General features: G+C 35.6%; 1 long non-coding RNA gene across 1 annotated transcript in view; it reads left to right on the forward strand.

The window, feature by feature from the left end:
* The window catches only part of LOC138109747 (uncharacterized), a 33,696-nt gene that overhangs the window by 1,064 nt on the left and 13,723 nt on the right, over window positions 1-18,909 (forward strand). The window lies entirely within an intron of this gene.

Raw genomic sequence — 18,909 nt, forward strand, 5'->3', positions numbered from 1 at the left:
TGACTGTCTCTTTGCTAGTACTTTTTATTTTATAAATACCTGTGTGTTTTTCAATTCTGCCGTGATATACTTTCATTCAAAAAATTTATGTGCACAGTGAAGAACTGTGTGATCGTCACACTGGGTGGATAGATATGCTTGTTTCTGTTTATTACATAATGGTAAAAATGGTACAAGCTTTATGAAAAATTGGTAGAAGAGTTTTAAAAGTCAGGAGAAATTTTGAAACTTTGAAAAGAAACTGAGAAATGTTATGGAACATAAAAGCCATATAGTTTACATAGAACAGTATTTCTATTTCTAGTGAGATAATCAGCTGTGACCTAGTTGTAATAAGCAGCACTGATCACTGAAGAGCATATTGATAATTAAATATTAGATACTAATCATCTTCAGAGTTTGCAGTGAAAATGATGTGATGTGTAAAAGTAATTCTGTGCTTGAAAGTGTTGAGGTAGGACTCTCGTGGAAAAGACTGAGTGAACTAAGTAGAAATGCTGAATGTGATGGATGCTATTTCACTGCGTTGTGTGCAGGCAGATGTCTGGTATGAAATTCACTGGAGATGTCATTCAAATAGAAATCAGTTCCTGTTTGGGAACACAAAAATAGTGTTCCTTTGGAAAAAAATTCTATAAGGTCTTTGAATGAAGGGAAGTGAACTTGTAGAGCTGATTGGGGTCAACTCTGGCTACCCTAGGCAGATATTTAAATTCTGGATTTTATAGACCTGGAAGATAATTTATTAATTTAGGGGATTTGGTTCCATCAACAGCCTAATCCCTGATTCTTTTAGAAACTAACTATTCACATAATTTTTCTGCAAACGTGCATATGTTCTGTAAAATAGTATGTTTCATATTTAAAATAGAGGAGATTAGGGTAAAGGTTACCTGCTGGATATCTGCTTAGTCACTGAGATAGGCTACAACCTTATACATAGAGCTCCACTTTAGGTGGAATGTGTCAAGATCTGCTGACAGAAATTTGAGACCAGTTCTCTGTCTCAAAAAATAGTGGTAAACTTTGTGTCAGCACAATCTCTTGGAGAAAAGTCTTTCTGAATGGGTCTTAACAAGTATTAAATAATAAATAAGTAATAAAATATGATACAGCTACCTCAAGCTTCCCATCTACCCCTGTATGTCTGATGAATCAGCAGAGGAGGAAGTTAGACTTTTGTAATCTTCTGTATTTAGTCAGATTCAGATAATACTCAAGTTTTCTACAGGGACTTGAATAACTTCAGTAGGAAGGACTGAATGTGCTGCTGCGTGTTAGTGGCTACTATAGTTAAGGAAGCTTCCAGTAGTGGGGAGGTGTGGCAGGAGGAAAAGGGAAATAAACCACTCTGAGTTTGAACCCCTGAGCTACAAAGAATGAGGATTGGAACCTCCTCCCCCATGTTTAGAAAGAAATTAACATTTTTGAGGAATGGATTAAACCAGACATGTTGATCTCTTGTTTCAGTGATTTATAAAATAGACTGGTCCCTTGATAAGTTAGAAGTTACTGTTCTTCCATGGTCTCAGAGCTGCTAGAAAATTGAATGCGCTGTTGAGCTTATTTGTGTTGCTATTTATATACATTTTTGTGAAGTTACCTGATTTCATTTTTGTGTTCTTCTTTTGTGTAACTAACTGATAGCAATCATATAAAATTGGTATGCACTGTCTTAGTAGCTGAGGATACAGGTTGAAAGAATTCATTTCCTTTAAAACAGTATCATGAAATACTATCCATCTTTCTTTGTATTTTGAACTATTTCAAAACCAAGACTGACCAGAACACAAGTGATGAATTTTCTGCTGATTGTGCTGAGATAGAGAAAGTAATAAACCCAGAGAAGAGTGATTTCATCTATAAACCTGAGAAGAGAAATTTTAAGAATTGTTCAGTGTCTGAGCCATGAGTATATAAAAATTACATTACTGCGAGTTAAACATTTTTTAAAAATACAGACCTTTAAAGCTGGCAGAATCACTGTATAATGCTGTCTTCATGCTGACAATTTCTGTTGACTAATTCTGTGTGGTTCAGAACATCTCTATGTATGTATCTCATCTAAAAAAAAGGACATAGAGAAGACTGATTATACCACTGCCAACAGTATCTTATTCCCGAATCCAATCATCCTGATAAAAAAAACCCTGCTCAATTTCATAGAATCACTAATATCTTGAGATAGAAGGGGCCCATGAGAATTATCCTTCCTGCTCCTCAGAGGACAATCTAAAAAACTGTATGACTAAAAGTGTTATCCAGAAACTCCTTGAACTCTGACAGGCTTGGTGCCATGACTATTTCCCTGGGGAGCCCATTCCAGTGACCAATCATCCTCTCAGGGAAGAACTTTTTCCCAAAATCTAGTCTGAACTTTGCCTGACACAGCTTCATACCATTTCCATTTAATTTTTATCCCATTTTTCCAATGAACTTCTGTTCCTTTTCTGCTGTTGGGGTTTTTCCCTGTGAAGCTCCTTAAATTCTATAACTATACTAATCTCTCAATAAGTCTTCCTGAGAGGTAGACACAACTAGCTAAAAAATACCCTGTTTGTGTAGTAATTTAAATATCTTCTGCATAATAAGTTTCTTTATCTCCTTTTAAACAAATGCTGACTGCAGTTTTGTATTGTCTTTCAGTATTATCCCACCACTACAGAAGACAGCTATGATATCATATCCATATTCCAGCTCGCTAGTTAGCCACGTTACTAGGTTGCTCTATTAGTCACGCAGGTTGAATCCTTTCCTAGTGGGGCACCTCTTATGCTCCATTCTGAAAAAATCATTTGAGATTTTTCTTTCTCTAGGCAGAATTCAGAAGAAAATTGCAATTCCTTTGTGATCTCCATGTTTAACATTTTCATCCCTATGTAAGTTACAGTTTTTGTGCATCATTGATTTTATTCTCAGGGACCTAGATATGCAACAGACAACATCTTTCTGACAGTGTGCTGGAGGCTGGATGGAAGTTATCCACACAGTGCATTCTGCCCTTCCATTTGGATGTTCTTTAAGGTAATGAGTAGTCTGGAGACTGTACCAGTCCTGAGCTGCTGTAACCTCCTTTTCCCAGAGCACACTTAGGAACTAAAAGAGAGACAACACTAAACCAAAACTGGTAAATTATTTACAGTCTCCACTTCTGTTGAAATCCATCTGTGCAACCCATCTATGATGAACCTTCCTCTTCCTCGACTTATAGTACATGAACATATTTCACAATAATCTGTGTAACAGCTAAGCAAATGTATGAAAGTCTAGAGATTAAAATTTAAACAAAATAAGTATAATGTGGCAGAAGTTTGCTTATTAAAGAAAGAATCAACTATGTAGTGCTACACTGCCTTTTTCAGAAAAGAAATGTTTTTGAGAAACATTTATTTTTCATAACTTGAGGGGAGAGCTCAGCTAAATTTAACTATGTTTTCAGAAAACAGTTATATTTTCTTAGAAGAACATTGATAAAAACATAATAAGTTATTCACAACAGAACTGTGGATAATACCTGCCTCACATCCTTGCAATAAAATTTGGACATTTGAGAGAAAAGTATTCAATGCTACAGAGTAGTTTTGCCTACTGCAACTGACTGCAGGCATGTTACTATACAAGTACTGCTAAGATGGGGTTTTTGGCATTCCCTGTTGCTTAGAGCAGTACCTTTGAGTATTTTTGAGGTAATTTACAGGAAAACAATATATTTCAAATGTTCCATGTCTTTCTCCTATAGGATAAAGCTGAAAGTATTCCCAGCTAGCAGTATTGTTGCGTTATCAGATCCATGGCTACCCTTTTGCGAGTTAAGTAAGGGCTAGGATGCTGAAGACTGCATTTCTAAAAGCCAGACAGAATTGTAGAGTCATAGAATCATTTGCATTGGAAAAGACCTGCAATTCTGAGTGCAAGCATTAACCCAGCACTACCATGTTCACCACTAAACCCTGTTCCTATGCACCAAATATGTGCTTCTTATGGCAGAACTAAGGGAATAGTTTATGCATGAGGTCCACCTTGACAGGCAACCTGTAGAGTCCACATATTTATTCTCATTTCTACAGTTTAAGTTTATTGATATCACACAGTGTCAAAAATCTGATTTGATTTGTGAAACGATTAACTGGAACTGTTTGGAACAAACCAGTATGTTGCTGGGAACTTACTGATAGGAACCTAACAGAACTTTTGCCACCCGTTTTAAGCAGAGCAATATGTGGTTTTTTCATCAGTGTTAAGCGTGCCAGGGTTTAAAATTCTGCCCAGGCACTTTCTGCCCAGGCGGGTTTTGTGTTCTTATTCATCTGTTCTCATTACAATTGTAATACCAGGGAATAAATATCAGTGGTACAGTGACATTTTACCTCTGGTAAACAGGTAGATTTTGGCATTAATGGGATATAACAAAGACTACCAGGGCACTGCAGGACTGTTATAGAAGTCATAGGCATTTGCACAAATATACTAAATGTAGGATTTGTCTTGGACTCTGTCATTTTGACTGCCTCCTTAACTTACATTTCCTTATAAAAATGTGAAAATTTTCTGAGAAGATGTTTTTCAAAAATATTTTTCACAGCCATATTTGAATTGAACTTTTTTATGCTTTTCTTTTTAAAAAGAATGTAAAGCATATTCAATAAGTACAATCCTAAAGTCTATTCTTAAATTTTATTCAGGTAAACTAAAGGGAGTTTCAAAATGTCAGATTAAAAAGCAAGCTTGTATTGCCTAAATGATACAGACTTTGCATCACAGAATTTTGCAGAGTAACAAAGAATCAGTCCACAACCAGAAACACAAGTTCTTCCCAAAAGCTAACATTAACAGTAAGAAAAGAAGAGGACTTCTGGGCTGTGTGTTCATTATGAGAAATAAATAAATAAGCAGTTTTCCATGGAGAGAATGCATTTTTAAATAACTGGAACTATAGCTTTAGTTTTCCTACCCTTTGGGACTCTTATGCTCTAAGTTAAATCATGTGTATCATCATTGAGTTACATTTCCATTATGCCAGTTTAACACCAAAGATTTGACTTCTAGAGCAACCAGTGTACAACGTAGCTAGTGCATATGGTTCCTTCCTTGATGCATGTATTTTATTTATTACGTTATCTCTTTTCCAGAGGATTTCAGATGCATGTTGATGTCAAATGCATTTCCAAAAGTAACTGTCAAGAGAAATAAATACTTTTGGAGTGATTGACTTGGGGGAGAAAATGTACAGATAATAAGCAACTCAGAAACACATTCAGATAAATGACCTGAAATTGGTGACTTGTCCTCCCTGGAATATCAAAAGGGATCATAAGATTTAGTGAGTGGGAAATACAGAGTGCATTTTGCTTCAAGTGGTGTTCAAACTTCTGGGGTCTTGGGGAAATGCTGTAAGGAGGTACAGTAGCCTTAATATTTTTCCTCAGCAGGAATATCTGATAGCACATGACACTTGAAACGCTTTATTGGAAGATTCTTATCCAAAATCTTGTCTCAGCATTTCTGAAAGTTATTTGAAATGCTGATAAAGGCTGATGAGGTTAATGTAAGATGAGGGCCTAGGAGAGATCTAGGGTAACATGAGATTAAAGATTCCAGACATCTTGTGACAAATTAAAATTTACAGAGAAAATTTCTCTTTCATTTCACCTCAGTGAAGCAGTAAGGGTAAAGCAATGCTCCAAAGGAAAATTTTTCTTAGTGAACTTCAGCATGAGCAGCCCATGCTTATACATTATACCATTTAAAATGTACTGGCTTGGCAACCACTTTGAAAGTCCTTCTTCATTTACATTTTTGAATTTCATTTATATGGAGTATAAAGAACTAAAATGATGGTCACACATATCTCCAGTATTTGGGAATTAGCTGTGAAACAGTAGGATCTGGTGGTTCCTGCCGGTGTAATTAAAAGTAACTGTTTTTCTGTTGGTCACATGTTAATGTGAACCAAATATTAGTTCTTCAGCAGTCTCTTTTCCTGTTACTGTCTTCTAATGTGTTCTGTTTCTTTTCTTGTCTTTTTTTTTTTTTTTTCTAGATATCTCCATTAGTTATTCTCATTGTGATAAGGAAGATAAGCAACCAGGTGTTTGCCATGTTCTTTGGAAACTGGCAAAGTATTTTTGCAGTGGAGCAGCCTCAAGTCATAATGCTGGTAGCCCTTAAGAGAGATCATTTACATGCAAATCTTTTGAATACTTGATGATACATATCTTTGTTTGCAAATTGTTCTCATGTAAGTTAGCTTGAGATAAAAATTGCACTTATTGCTAAAAATCAAGGGCCAGATTCTATAATTTTTACTAAATTGTCTTGTGTAATTATTATAATGATGAGTAATTGCATCTGTAGCAGTACAGGCTTTGGGGAATTTGGTCTTTAACAAAGTCAAATAAACCAAAATATTTGATAAATATTTTATGGAAAAGTCTGAATGCCATCATGGTCCTCAAAATAGTGCCTATGAGATAAAGAAAAAAATCTCTGATTCAGATATCTCCCTTACAGATTTTCTGCTTTTCAAGTTGTGGTCTATCATTCCCCCATGAGATTGTAAAGCAGAGTAAAATTTATAAGTTCTCAGCTCTAGGAAAATGCACAAAGTTGCTTTATATTCCCAGATTTTGCTGTTCAGTGCTTTACCATATGCATTTGAAAACCAATGGTAAATGAAAGTGAAACAAATTCTGGCATAAGATGGTATATTGATTGGTCTGACTCAACTTGATTTTAATGTTAGTTACAAGCAAGGTAGACTGATATTCCTCTTGCAGTGTTTCAGGTGCTTGAGTTTCTTCTTCTCTAGACCCTTCACCAGCTTCATTATTCTTCTTTGAATGTATTGTGGAGGCTTTTTTCTGGACACACTTCAGCACTTCAATGTCTGACTTGTAGTGAGGTGCTCAAAACCAGACTATTTGAGGTGCAGCCTTACCAGTGCTGAGGACAAAGGGGAGCAATGGTAACCAAGCCCCCACTCCACACCTGACAGAAGCCCTTATAGAGCACTAGGAACCAGGAGCACCACAAACAGGGCAGGCAAAGAGGAGATAGTAAGGCAGTTTGTGCAGCAGTTAGCATGGCAGGGTGTGTAGGAAGGACCTGCAGTTCTGCCAGCTCGACCAGGGAACAGTGGTCTCGACCCAGCAGAAAGTCATGGCCTCTCTAAGCTCTGCACCCACCATAGCTGACAGCTGCCAAGAGAAAGCTACGGCGGGAACAAGCTGACACCCAGGTGCCAGTCTGTAAGGTGGCCCCTTGGTCCTCTACCCATAGGGATGGCAGCAGTAATTAGAGATCTGGGAGTTGCACTCAGGTAGAGTGACTCCTCCACTTAGGGGCAGAGCTCCAGGAGGAAGTGAGTAGACTAAGGAGTATCAAGGAAAGAGACATAGACTACTGGAATCATGTCCTGGCTGCCCTGGGACAGGCCCCACAGTCAGATGAGGTGCATGACACAGAGGCTTGCCTATCCTCTCTCCACCTTGCCAAACACAGTGACTTAGGGGATGGGGGGAAATGGCAGTATTTACACTAAGTACCTTCCTTTATATCCTCTTCTGTAAATTCATGTACTCTATTTTCTCCCTGTGCATTCATGAATCTTATGGCGATATTCACCTTAATGTTCATTAATCTCCTGAAAATAAGCAAGAGAAATGCAGCAAAAAGGGAAGAGGATGGTTTCAGCAATGGCTGGTCACTATTATCAGCTTCCTTGGTAAACTTTACAGTAACAAGCCTGTGATCACCAGTCGTTTCCTGCTTTGTTAATAGTTCTTCACAAATGGAGAAATGTTCAGTGCTGCTATTTCCTCTCTGTAGGAAATTTGTCCAATGTGCATGCTTGGAACTTGCCCAGTTCCTGAATTAATGCCTCCTCTGTCCTTGTGGGCCTAAGGATTTGTATGTGATAATCATCAGCTTGAGCAATGTAGCATTTGCTTGTAACTCACAAAGATTAATTTACAGGGCTTTTTTTAAAATTTATTGGTTGTAATTTGTCTGTGAGCAGTTTTTCATGTGTATCCTTTAGATAAAATCTGATAAATGGATCCTGTTGTGTATCTTTTTTTTCTCTAATTGGATCAGAATAATATATTAGAAATAGAAATGGCATTACATTTACAAACATAAATTTGAAATTCTCTTTTTTACTATTACCATTTGATAAATATGGTGAATTTGCAGAGTTACTGCTAGAGGTCAGCCTGTCTTCTAACATGAAAGAATGTACATCTTGTCTCACAGCAGCTTTGCCTGTGCTTGTCCACAGCTCAGAGCTGAAGGAAAAGTTAGACAATCCCCCAGTGAGAATATTCTTGGAAGGATATTTTATCTTCAGCAGTTTTCTGTAGCTTTTACTGGGATGAATGATCTTTGCATGATAGGTTTTCCCTTCCATTTTCATTTAACAGTCTGTGTATATTAATATAGTTTAAAAAAAAAGCTGACTATGGCATTCTACTAAAAATAATAATAAAAAGTCTTATAACTTGAAACAGGAATACTTTCCCTGGAGAAATGAGAGCTTTTTACTTAAGCGAATGTTATATATATTGAGCTGGAAATGATCCAGACAGGAGATTGACTTCTCAAAATAATTACAGTCCAGTAGGACAGGCTTAATTAGGTTTTTCAACAAAATTTTGGATTGGGTGGAAACGTTTGAGCTTTATCTGCCTCCTATTTTGCCATTTTCAAGACAGCAGTCAGATTTTTCCACAATGAAATTACTGTATTTGAAAGACTTGGTAGTGGTTCTCTGTCCTGACCACATAGCAGAGGATTCTGAAAGCATATTAAGCAATTTGTCTCCCCTCAGTCTGACCACCCTCATCTATCATTTTTTACCAGTGAATATATTACTTCTGAAAACTGCTTGATCCTTCCCATCTGTCGTGGTTTGATGCTGCTTAGGTGCCAGCACCACGAAAACTGTTCACACCATCCAATTGAAAACAACTGTAATATCACTGTTCTCACAGAATATTCCTATGTTTCAAGAATTCTGGTCAGCCAGAAGCATATCATAGTGAGACTGTGGAATGCTAAGATTTCTTAGTATGTTTAAGATACAGTGGAGTCTGCTATCCAAATTGAAATTTAAAAAGAAAAGGTTTTTGTTCCCCCCCAAATTAATATCTAATATTTCAGTAGATGTAAATTATTATAATTTTACTGACTTGAATAGCATTCCACTAATTCACAACAGCTGTGAAATATCTTCAAGATATCAGGAATAGTAGAGGATACTCTGCATTGCATCTTAGAAATTGCAGCTGATCACGACGTATTACAACTTGTTGTGTAATTAATTAAACCCATTAAATATGTTGGTGTGAATAAAAGTGGTAAAATGTTATTTAAGGTGTCTTCACAAAAACTTGCAGTAATAACTATACCATGGGCTTGAAATGAGAAGGGAAAGGGTAGTATAAAAAAAGCAACCATCTGATAGTTCACAGAATAGGATCCTAATTTAATGGGCAGAGAACTGTAGTCTAATCCATAAAATATTGAATAAAAAAAAGACCTCCTTGTGAAAAATGAGAGTAAATAAGGACATATTCTTCTTTGAGGAAGACTGCAAGTCACACACACTTGTACAAAATGAAATGTCTAATAGTTCTGTGTAGGATTTTTTTCTGTCTGTAACTGAAATTTTGATCCTGCTATGGTTTCATTTCTTCGCATTGGTGCAGACACTTTTTTGTCTAAAAATAATTGCTCTTCAGGAGGAAGTTTAAGGGACACATCAGTGTAAGAGTGGATAAAGTGAAATCAAGGCAAGAAAAGTTGTAAAACCCCTCCACCTATCAAACATTCTTAAGCACTGTGATATGGAGATGTTTGGAGTTTCTTGTTTAGCCTGTGTCACTCCATGTGTATACACTCTGCAGGATTTTTGTTGTCCTGATCTTCACACTTGAACTTCATCAGTGCTCATAATGTTGATTCATCATTTTAGAGCTGAGGAAAAGCTGTGTGTAGGATTATGAGAATTAAGTGTTATTTCTGTTTATTATAAGGTTTTATAGACCTTGATAAAGATGAGTGGGAGCAAAGTGCTTCAGTACACTGCAGTACTGAGTCCTAAGATTATTTAGATGCCTAAGCAAAATTGCAGGTGCCTACAGCATTTCAGAATGGCTTAGTTCAGTAATTTGGAAGCTAATTTAGCAAATAACTCTCCTGAAGTCTTGTTTGGAAAATAAAGAAAACTGCAAGGCAGTAAAACAATAGAAACATCGTGGCCTTAATTCTTTGGTGGAATTAATGTATATCTCTCTACAGGCAATAAAATATGTTTCAAAATCTTCCGGTCTCTTTGCAGCCCAGCCTAAGAGAACAATCTCTTCCAAGTTAATTAGCAGTAGCTGTACTAATGGATCTGAACTCTCGCAAGATCAAGCATGATCTCTAAAAGCCATACAGATATCTTTTCTACTGGACTTGGTGTTCCACCACACTATTGAGCTGAACCCTCAAAAATTACTTTTCACTTCAGTGTTGCATTCAAAATTTAAAGACCATTTCACTCAGTACTGAAAATGAAACAGACAGCTTTTTACTTCTTTAAAAGTCATTGTCTTTATACCTGAGATTTCTTGCTGAATATTCCTGCTTCATTACTGGGTCTCTTAGCTCAGGGAGCTGTTTATAATGAACCAAGCTCAGACTCAGTGTATTTGTGTTCATTTACTGGTGCTGTCCCGAGTAATTTGTTTTCCACCTTTCATTTCTGCATTTGTAAAATTCTGCTTCATTCATCTTGTCTGTTTAGATTCAAGTTCAAGGACATTACTATTTTCTAGCCTAAAGTTTTTTTCTTTTGACTGGATTTGGGCTTGACTCACTTTGGTCTTTACTGTCACCTGTTTTTGAAATGATTTAATTTTTTTCCTGCAATTATTTTTTTCTGTTACAATGGGTCTGTGATAAACTACGTCATTTGGTTGAAATGGAACTGTTTCATTCATATATTGCTTCAGATGATAAATCTGAATAGTATCAGTATTACAGTGAGCAGAGATTAAGAATGTTGACTGTTCTTAAAAGTGTTAAACCAAAATTACAAGCAATGGTCTGGTCTGGAATATTTCCCTGCAAATGGTCTAATGATTCTGTTATTCTATGTTTGAAGAAAGCAGCCTTCTTCTTTACTATTTCTTCATGGGTAAATGAAAATCAAAGTAGACTGTGTATTTAATTTATGAACTATGTCTGCAGCACAGGATATTTGTCTTGCATTAAATTTTTTACCTTAATGCTCCCTGAGCATTAAAGATATAGATCACTCACGCTATGATTGCACTGAGTTCTTCAGAGCAGTGGACTCTATTTCATCAGGTACAATATTCCTTGCCCTTTTTCACAGGGTACACTTGTTCGGGATGAAGATAGAGGGAGAATATTTATTAGGACTGCAAAGAGCACAGGCTGTGAATTACAGCAAAGGGAGCCAGTTTACCTACAGAAACTCCAGTGAGGAAGCTCTAGTTTAAATTGGTCCCCTCAAGGCAGAGTATGTTCCTTGTAGCCAGGTGATAGTGCTTTGCAGGCTGTATATCTTTTCTATTTGATGTCTTTCTGCAAGGTCAGAGACAACCCTGCTAACACAGAGACCATTTGACCTGGAGTTCTTTTTCAGTTGCTGTGAGGGAACAATGTGGTCTCCTGCATACACAAAAAAATTATACTGTAGAACTCTGAGATTTTCAGCAAAGGTCAAAAATTATATGCAGATTTTTCCTGTTGCTAATGTGTTTTATTTTTCCATATTCCTCTTGGTATGTGTAGAAATTGCAAATAGAGACTTCTACTTTGAAGAATATTGAAGATTCCCCTGCCTATCTCCCACACAATACACATTCAATTTTATGACAGTGGCCCCTTTTTTTTGTCAATCATGGTGTGATTGTAACAAAGAAAATATTTAGATTGTTTTGATTTTTATTCAGGAGGGCATTTTGTACACCTTTGGAAAGTATGCAAAATATTAAAGCCACCCCTGATATTCTGCAACTGAGTGGAACTTCTAATCCTTGTTTAAAAATATAAATTATTCATTGTAGGATTTAATTTGAAAGTTGGCTGTGTGGTTCCTATGGTTGTTTACATTGCACTCTGGTGAAATTGAAAACACAAATGAATTCCACTAGGTTTTGTTAGAGACCTTCTTACTCAGTATATCTGAAGGTTGTCTTAATTTCTTTAAATATATAATCCCTTTGTTTTTGCTTCCTGTATCAAAATAAAATATAGATAAAAGGACAAAGTTACTAAGTGCCTTCAGCAGTAGCATTTTGCTGAACACTGTCTTCCATTCACACTGTCCACAGTCGGCTCTCAGATGAAAAACATCCAAGGAAAATTGTTATCTGAATTTGTAACACTAATACTCCCATATATTATGTGTCACTGTGGGCAAGAAATAAACTGATGTGCTCAGAACCTGGTAATTTAAAGATAGTGAATGGTCCATACCATTTTTTGAACAGGAGTAGCAATGGGATAGGGAACAGTAATTGGCTAAGGCTGCATGAACTTCGTTTGGATAGTTTTATTCAGCCTAAATGCCCTTCTCCCCCCTTTCTATTCCATCTGGTGTGCTAGGAACATTATGGTTATGGCTTTATGCTAAATATATTGAAAGAAATAAGCAGTGTATCTTTTATGTTAGTGTTGAATGCTCTTGTGCTTTACAGATCAAACTGTATAGATCAGTGCCTAATGCCCCCTCCCCAACACGTAAAGATCAACCAGAGCTATGGCACACATGAAACAATTTCGTAGTAACTCTTAGAGCATAAGAGAGAGGGGTTAGGGAATTGTCTGAGTGAGTTCTCTGTTTCTTTTTACTTATCAAAAAAATGTATTAGGGAAAAATGAGCTACAAAATCAAGGTCAGAGAAAAATAAATAATATGAAAGCATGGCATCCAAACCAGAGAATATACCTTTATGTTAGCCTCATGGAAATTGAGTCTAAAAAGCAAGTAAATTAAAGAGAATATGCTATATGAAATCTCAAGATTTTTTTTTAATGCCATTAACATTTTTCATAAATTGTAATTTTTATTGTAATTTTACTGTGCATTACTTATTCTTCTTGGAGTTTGTTTTTTCATTATTATTATTGTTACTTTTTCTGAGTTATAGGAAATTGTTCACATCTCCATCCATGAGGTTTTTTCTGATTCTCTTCCCCATCCCACTGAGATGGGGGGTTAGTGAAAGGTTGCAGGGTACTTAACTACTGTCTGGAGTTAAACCATGACAATTAAGTGCAGTTATGAAGGAGAAAAAGTTTCCATACAGGTTGGACTATAAAGAGTGTGATACAAGGATCAGTTGTGTAAGTTCCATGCAGGGTGACTGACATGACAGTTTTGCGGGAATCTAGGAGTAAATTGGACAACAGAACCATTATTCTGTGTTTAACTGTGTTTAGCTGAGAGCAGAATACAGCACACTTCTACCTGGGTCTGTTTCACTCCTGCTGTGTTCTGTTTAAACACATTCATGTTGCTTTTCTGACACAAGTTCTAATGTATACTGTTTCTGTCGTGTGATGCTATAGCATGTTTTATGAGTAAATGCTTAGGTTCTAATTCCTGCTTTCTTTTGATCATCCATACTCAATTACATTTGTGTTTGTCTAGAAAGTGTAATGTAGCAGCTGGCTGTTACTCCACAAGCAGATTTACATGCCACAGTCCTGCATGATGCCCCTATGACAGGACAAAAGCAACCATACGCAGTCAGTTTTTATACAGCTCTGATATTTCCCATCACATCGATGTTTGATTTTCCTCTTTTTTAAAAAGAAGCACTTTAGTAGAAAGTGTATTCAAAATGTCAGCTGAAACAACCAAAAATCTGTGAAGGAGGCTCTAGTGCAGGAAACACTGTGAGATTATGATATGTGTCAGCATGTCTGAAGACTGACTGAAACTGCGGGGGTTTTTTTAATGCTTTAGTAAATACCTCTTGAAATTTTTAGTAAACACCTCTTGAAAACTTTCAGGAACTTAGTAAATTTCTTGTCTCCTTTAAGAGACACAATTTTATTAATAAACATAGGATTCAGTTTTATTTTTATGAAAGGTACCTCTCACTGTGGGCAGTTTCCCTCCACAGTTTCACTAATGATATTTACCTTTTGCAGTGTTTGAGAACTGTCAGAAAATGTCATTTTCTTCCCTATAGGATTTTTTTCAATTTCAGTGAAATGCGCTTAAGTAGCTTTTCATGGGGAGAAAAGATGGAAAAAGATTTCTCTCCTCAAAAAATACGAACTGAAAGGACATGAAAGAAAGTTGTGAAACACAATTTCAGTATTAGAACAAGAAGTGAAAGTGTTTGGGCTTTCTGTTTCTTTTCCTTGAACATTCTGGATAAGAAGTCATGGTTCTGTCAAATATCATCAATGACCTCTGTATATGTAGAAAGAATTTTCTTTTTTTCTATTTGTTGTTTAATATTTTTTCATAGAAACATAGAATAATTTAGGTTGAAAATTACCTTTAAGGTCATTAAGCCCAACCATTTTCCTGACCTCCTTTACCACAGAACCAACGTCCCATAATGTCCAGGAGCTTTTCTGCATTGACTGTAGAACACTCACTATAACATTGTATTATATGTTTATGCTGTCAAATTTGTAGCCTGTATATTTGGGTTAGTGTTTGATCTTTTCTCTCCCTACCCCATACATCTCTGGTTCCAGTACATGGAACACACTATTGCCCATGGTTTTCTGCCATGTCTTAAGGAATCTCAGTGATTCTTTCTGTATATTCTTCTAGTTGCTCCTAAGCATTGATTATCTCATTCTCTGTAGTTTTAAGCATCTAACTAGAGCATGTCAAATATGCAGCTTTGCTACCCTAAGGTACTGCCATTTGAACACTGAAGTTACTCCTCTCTAAATCATTTTTGTAAAACAGAATAAGGAATCCTTTTTTTTCCCTGTACTTATAACCGATCTTAAGTTCTCTGTGGAAAAGCTAAAGCAACCCCAAGAAGCAACTCTTACATCGAATAATTTTACAATCTTCTAATATTGCCATGCCTATGGCCTGGGCATTAAACAGCATTTCCAATCTTATCATAAAACACTCTCTAAAGCATGCTATCAATACTTATGGAATCAAGACAGAGTCAAAACAGAACAGTTAATATGTGCTGTGAATGCTTTAAATTCTGAAAGCAAGGATAGTTATGTGGATTTTCTGCTTCCAAACTATACTTTCTGGAACAGTTTCTATTCAAAGGATATCATACATAGTCTCTAAGGACTTGGCTTATGGCTGAGCTTTCAGGAAGCAAACCTCAGAAAATAAGAACATAAGATCAACAGTTTCAATTCAGACAAATCATTATCAAGCCTCTATCCTTTCACTAATAGCAGATACCTAGGGAATGTGCAGGATCAAAACAAGCATATAATGATACTGCCCTAAATCACTCTCCTAACATCCCAGTGATTTGTAGCTCAACTATTATTGAACCAGAGGTAGTTTCTTCCTTTTTAAGAGACTGTGCTTCATCTGCCTGTCTGGTTGTTTTTGAACTACTCTAGTCCTCTAGCTTCAGTAATATCTATTGGCTGAGACTGCAAATATAAAAGCTTGTGTAAGAGTAATTTGAGATTCTCTTGCTCATGCTTTTTGAAGACCAGGTGTATGTTCATGACTTCAGTTGATATAACAATACTGGCCTCAAACTCCTGTTAAGGTGTTTAAGACATCCGCAGATAATAAAAACTTTCCATATGGATTGTCTTTCTATCTTTCAGCTGGTTTAGTGGCATAACTCTTGCTGCAGAGCTGTGGTTTCTGCAACTCTCATGTTACAGCAGAGAAGGTGCTTTGATATGACATTTTCAAAATAAATGGCAGCATGTCAGATTGTGCTTGATAGATACAGTATACTCAGGGTTCCTGTATTTATACTTCTTGATGTGACAAGGAAATTGGAGCAGGTGTCAACGGGCTTCACAGCAAGAAAGATCACTGAAATAATAATTTCTGAAGGACGTGCATTAACTTACACTTCTATACACCTTGTTCTACTTTGTTAATATGTAAAAATATGTAAAATCTGATGTAAAGTTTTGTAACAAAAATCACCCCTACAGTGTCTAACTTAGTAAATAGAAGTTAAAAGTTAATTCTTTGTGTATGTCAGGTTTGGAATTGTCTTCAATTCTGTGCTGACTTGCAGTAACGTTTACAAATTTCTTCTATGAAGAGATTTTATTACAGCAGTATGTGAGGAAAATGGAATAATTTCATTAAATTTTTTTTCTCAGATTTTAGATCTGCAGGTTGTTTTCTCACTTATCAAATTCAGCCAGGATCTGAGGCTGATGCTGCCTCACAGTTGCATCTATCAATGCTGCTAGTTACAACAGATTCTACAATCAGAACTCAGCTGAGGATTCTATTTGTGAGATGATAGGTAGAATAGAGTCCCTGCATTACCAGCTCTAGTTATTGTTAGTTTATTGTCAGTAAGGAAAGCAGATAACATCTCCAAATCTCATGAAATACAGGTGTTGAATATAAAATGCTCATAGAATGGCATTGTTTTTGAAAATTGCTAGAAACCATCTCAAACACATTTGATTAAATGCTTAACCATAAAATATAAATTTTGGTATGGTTGAAATTTACTGTGGGCATAGAATTTCAATGGCTTTCTACAGGAAAGTTTCTGAAATGTATTGTGGAGTCTGGTTGCATCAATAGAAAGAAAATAGAGTATGGTAAGCACAAATCTGAAGTTTTTTATATAGGCTGCATGGTTTTTTGTCACAGTTCCATTTTTCAATACAGTCTTGGAATTTAGGGCTTTTGGCTTGGGGTATGAAAAGTGCTTATGTGTAAAATATTTTAGTGCTTTAAAAGCTCAAAATTTAAGGACTCCAATCATGTTAGGTTTGCTGGTTTATTTTTTTGGTGTTTCTAAGGCCAGAAGTCTGGTTCTGCAATGTGTTCTTCATAGTTATGTTAAAGTGATGTTTTAGCAGATTCAAAACCATTTTAAAACTAGCTTCTCTTTTTTTTATATATATCAACCATATTATTTTATTTTATACTTTTATTCTTGCCTTCAGGTTTGATGTTTTTGTTTCTTTTTCCCATTTTTTAGATAGCACAAATTAGACACTAAAAGCAATGCAAACAAAGGTCTCCAAGAAGGAATTTATATGTTATGTTGTGATCATGACTTTGCCACTGAAGACATTGCATTTGCAGACATGATGGCAGAGGTGCATCTGCAGTTTTCTAAACTTAACTTTAATTTTGCAATTCAGGATGCGGGCTTTCTGGTAATGAAAATTGTTTCATCTCTTCCCCTTATGCAGTATATTTTTCCACACCAAAGAAACTAGACGAGCTCAGATCTCGAATGTATTCCTTATGTGTAGCCTGGTGGTTAATATGGTTTATATCAAAGATCTTTATGGAATTATGTGGCTTATTCTAAAAAAGTAGAATGCTATATGGTTGAGACTTGTGTTTTAGGAAAATGAATTCACAAATACTAATTTAAACATGTAAGTAGTTGGTATAAACCAAGCAAACCTCTGATCTAGTTTATGCCTTGCACTGTACATAACAGAAAGGAAAATCTATAGTATAATTTCTAAAGTTTAAGAAATACGAGAAGATGCAGACACCCCAGCAAATCTTATCTTAAATCAGTGACAAGACTGGTTAAGTCAAAAAGACTGATATAAACTTTGTCAAAATCATGAAAAAACATATTATCCTGCTTTGCACACTGAGTGAATTTAATTGATTTCAGTTAAGAGTTGTTCCACACCTTGAGTAAGAATGGATAGATTTTGCACTTAATGAGGTGAATATCAATTTCCTAGGGGGAAAAAAAAAGTGTTTGTATAGTGAATTTGTATCGACATTAGCCAATACTAGTAACAATAAAGATATAAAAGTTTGCACATTTGGGGAGTGTGATGAGACTAACTACTGTTAGAATTGTCCTGGTGGAATATATTGTTTCTAATTAGAATATGTTCCAAGATCATTATTCAGAAAATTTGAGTAATATTTTGTGTATGATATGGCTTTCTTACTAGAGTGTTAGTATTTATGAGAGACATAAGTTGTATATTTGTAGGCACTGTGTACTTTCCTTGCTTATTCTTCTGCAGTTTTATGCTCATGGATGCAATCATCTATTTCATTTCTTTTCACTATTTTTTAGATCATAGAAAAGATAAAATATTTTTTCCCAAATTTATATTTTACTACTCTATTGATATATGGCATCTTATATATTAACAATATTCATAACTTAGACTCTGAGAGGTTTTGAGAAATCAGGGGGTTTTATTGTAAAATTTAAATTACTGAAGTTAATTTTTTTACTCTATATCTTGACTATTTTCCCCTTTGGAAAGTGAGTCCTTTTATTTTTTCAGAATAAAATTATTTTGTGTTTATTGTGCATTAAAATAATTTGAAGTTTCAGCTTTCTGAAACCCTCAAAGCATTATTTTTATATGGAATAGTGGATCATTAGTATTTTTAGTTTGTTTCATTTTCCTGATCACAGTGGAGAAAACACACATGCTATCAGTCTTCCTTTTTTTCTAATGAATGGGAAATAAGTTTTCCAATTATCCAAACATGTAGCTGAAGTCATGCATAACTTTCAACTGTTGCTACCTCTTTGATGCTCCAACTTTCTAAAGCTAGTACACTGACCAACTGCAGGAAAGTTAGATTCAATAATTATGTTATTCATTTCCTAAACTTTCTCTACTGAATGATAAAAATTACATTAGCACTTGGCCCTATAGTATTTAGTCTAGAAATTACTCAGTAACTTGAGTAAAACAGTGCATTCAGGAATGGCTTTTTATCAG

Source organism: Aphelocoma coerulescens, chromosome 4 (genome assembly GCF_041296385.1).
Source record: "Aphelocoma coerulescens isolate FSJ_1873_10779 chromosome 4, UR_Acoe_1.0, whole genome shotgun sequence".
Lineage (NCBI taxonomy): Eukaryota > Metazoa > Chordata > Aves > Passeriformes > Corvidae > Aphelocoma > Aphelocoma coerulescens.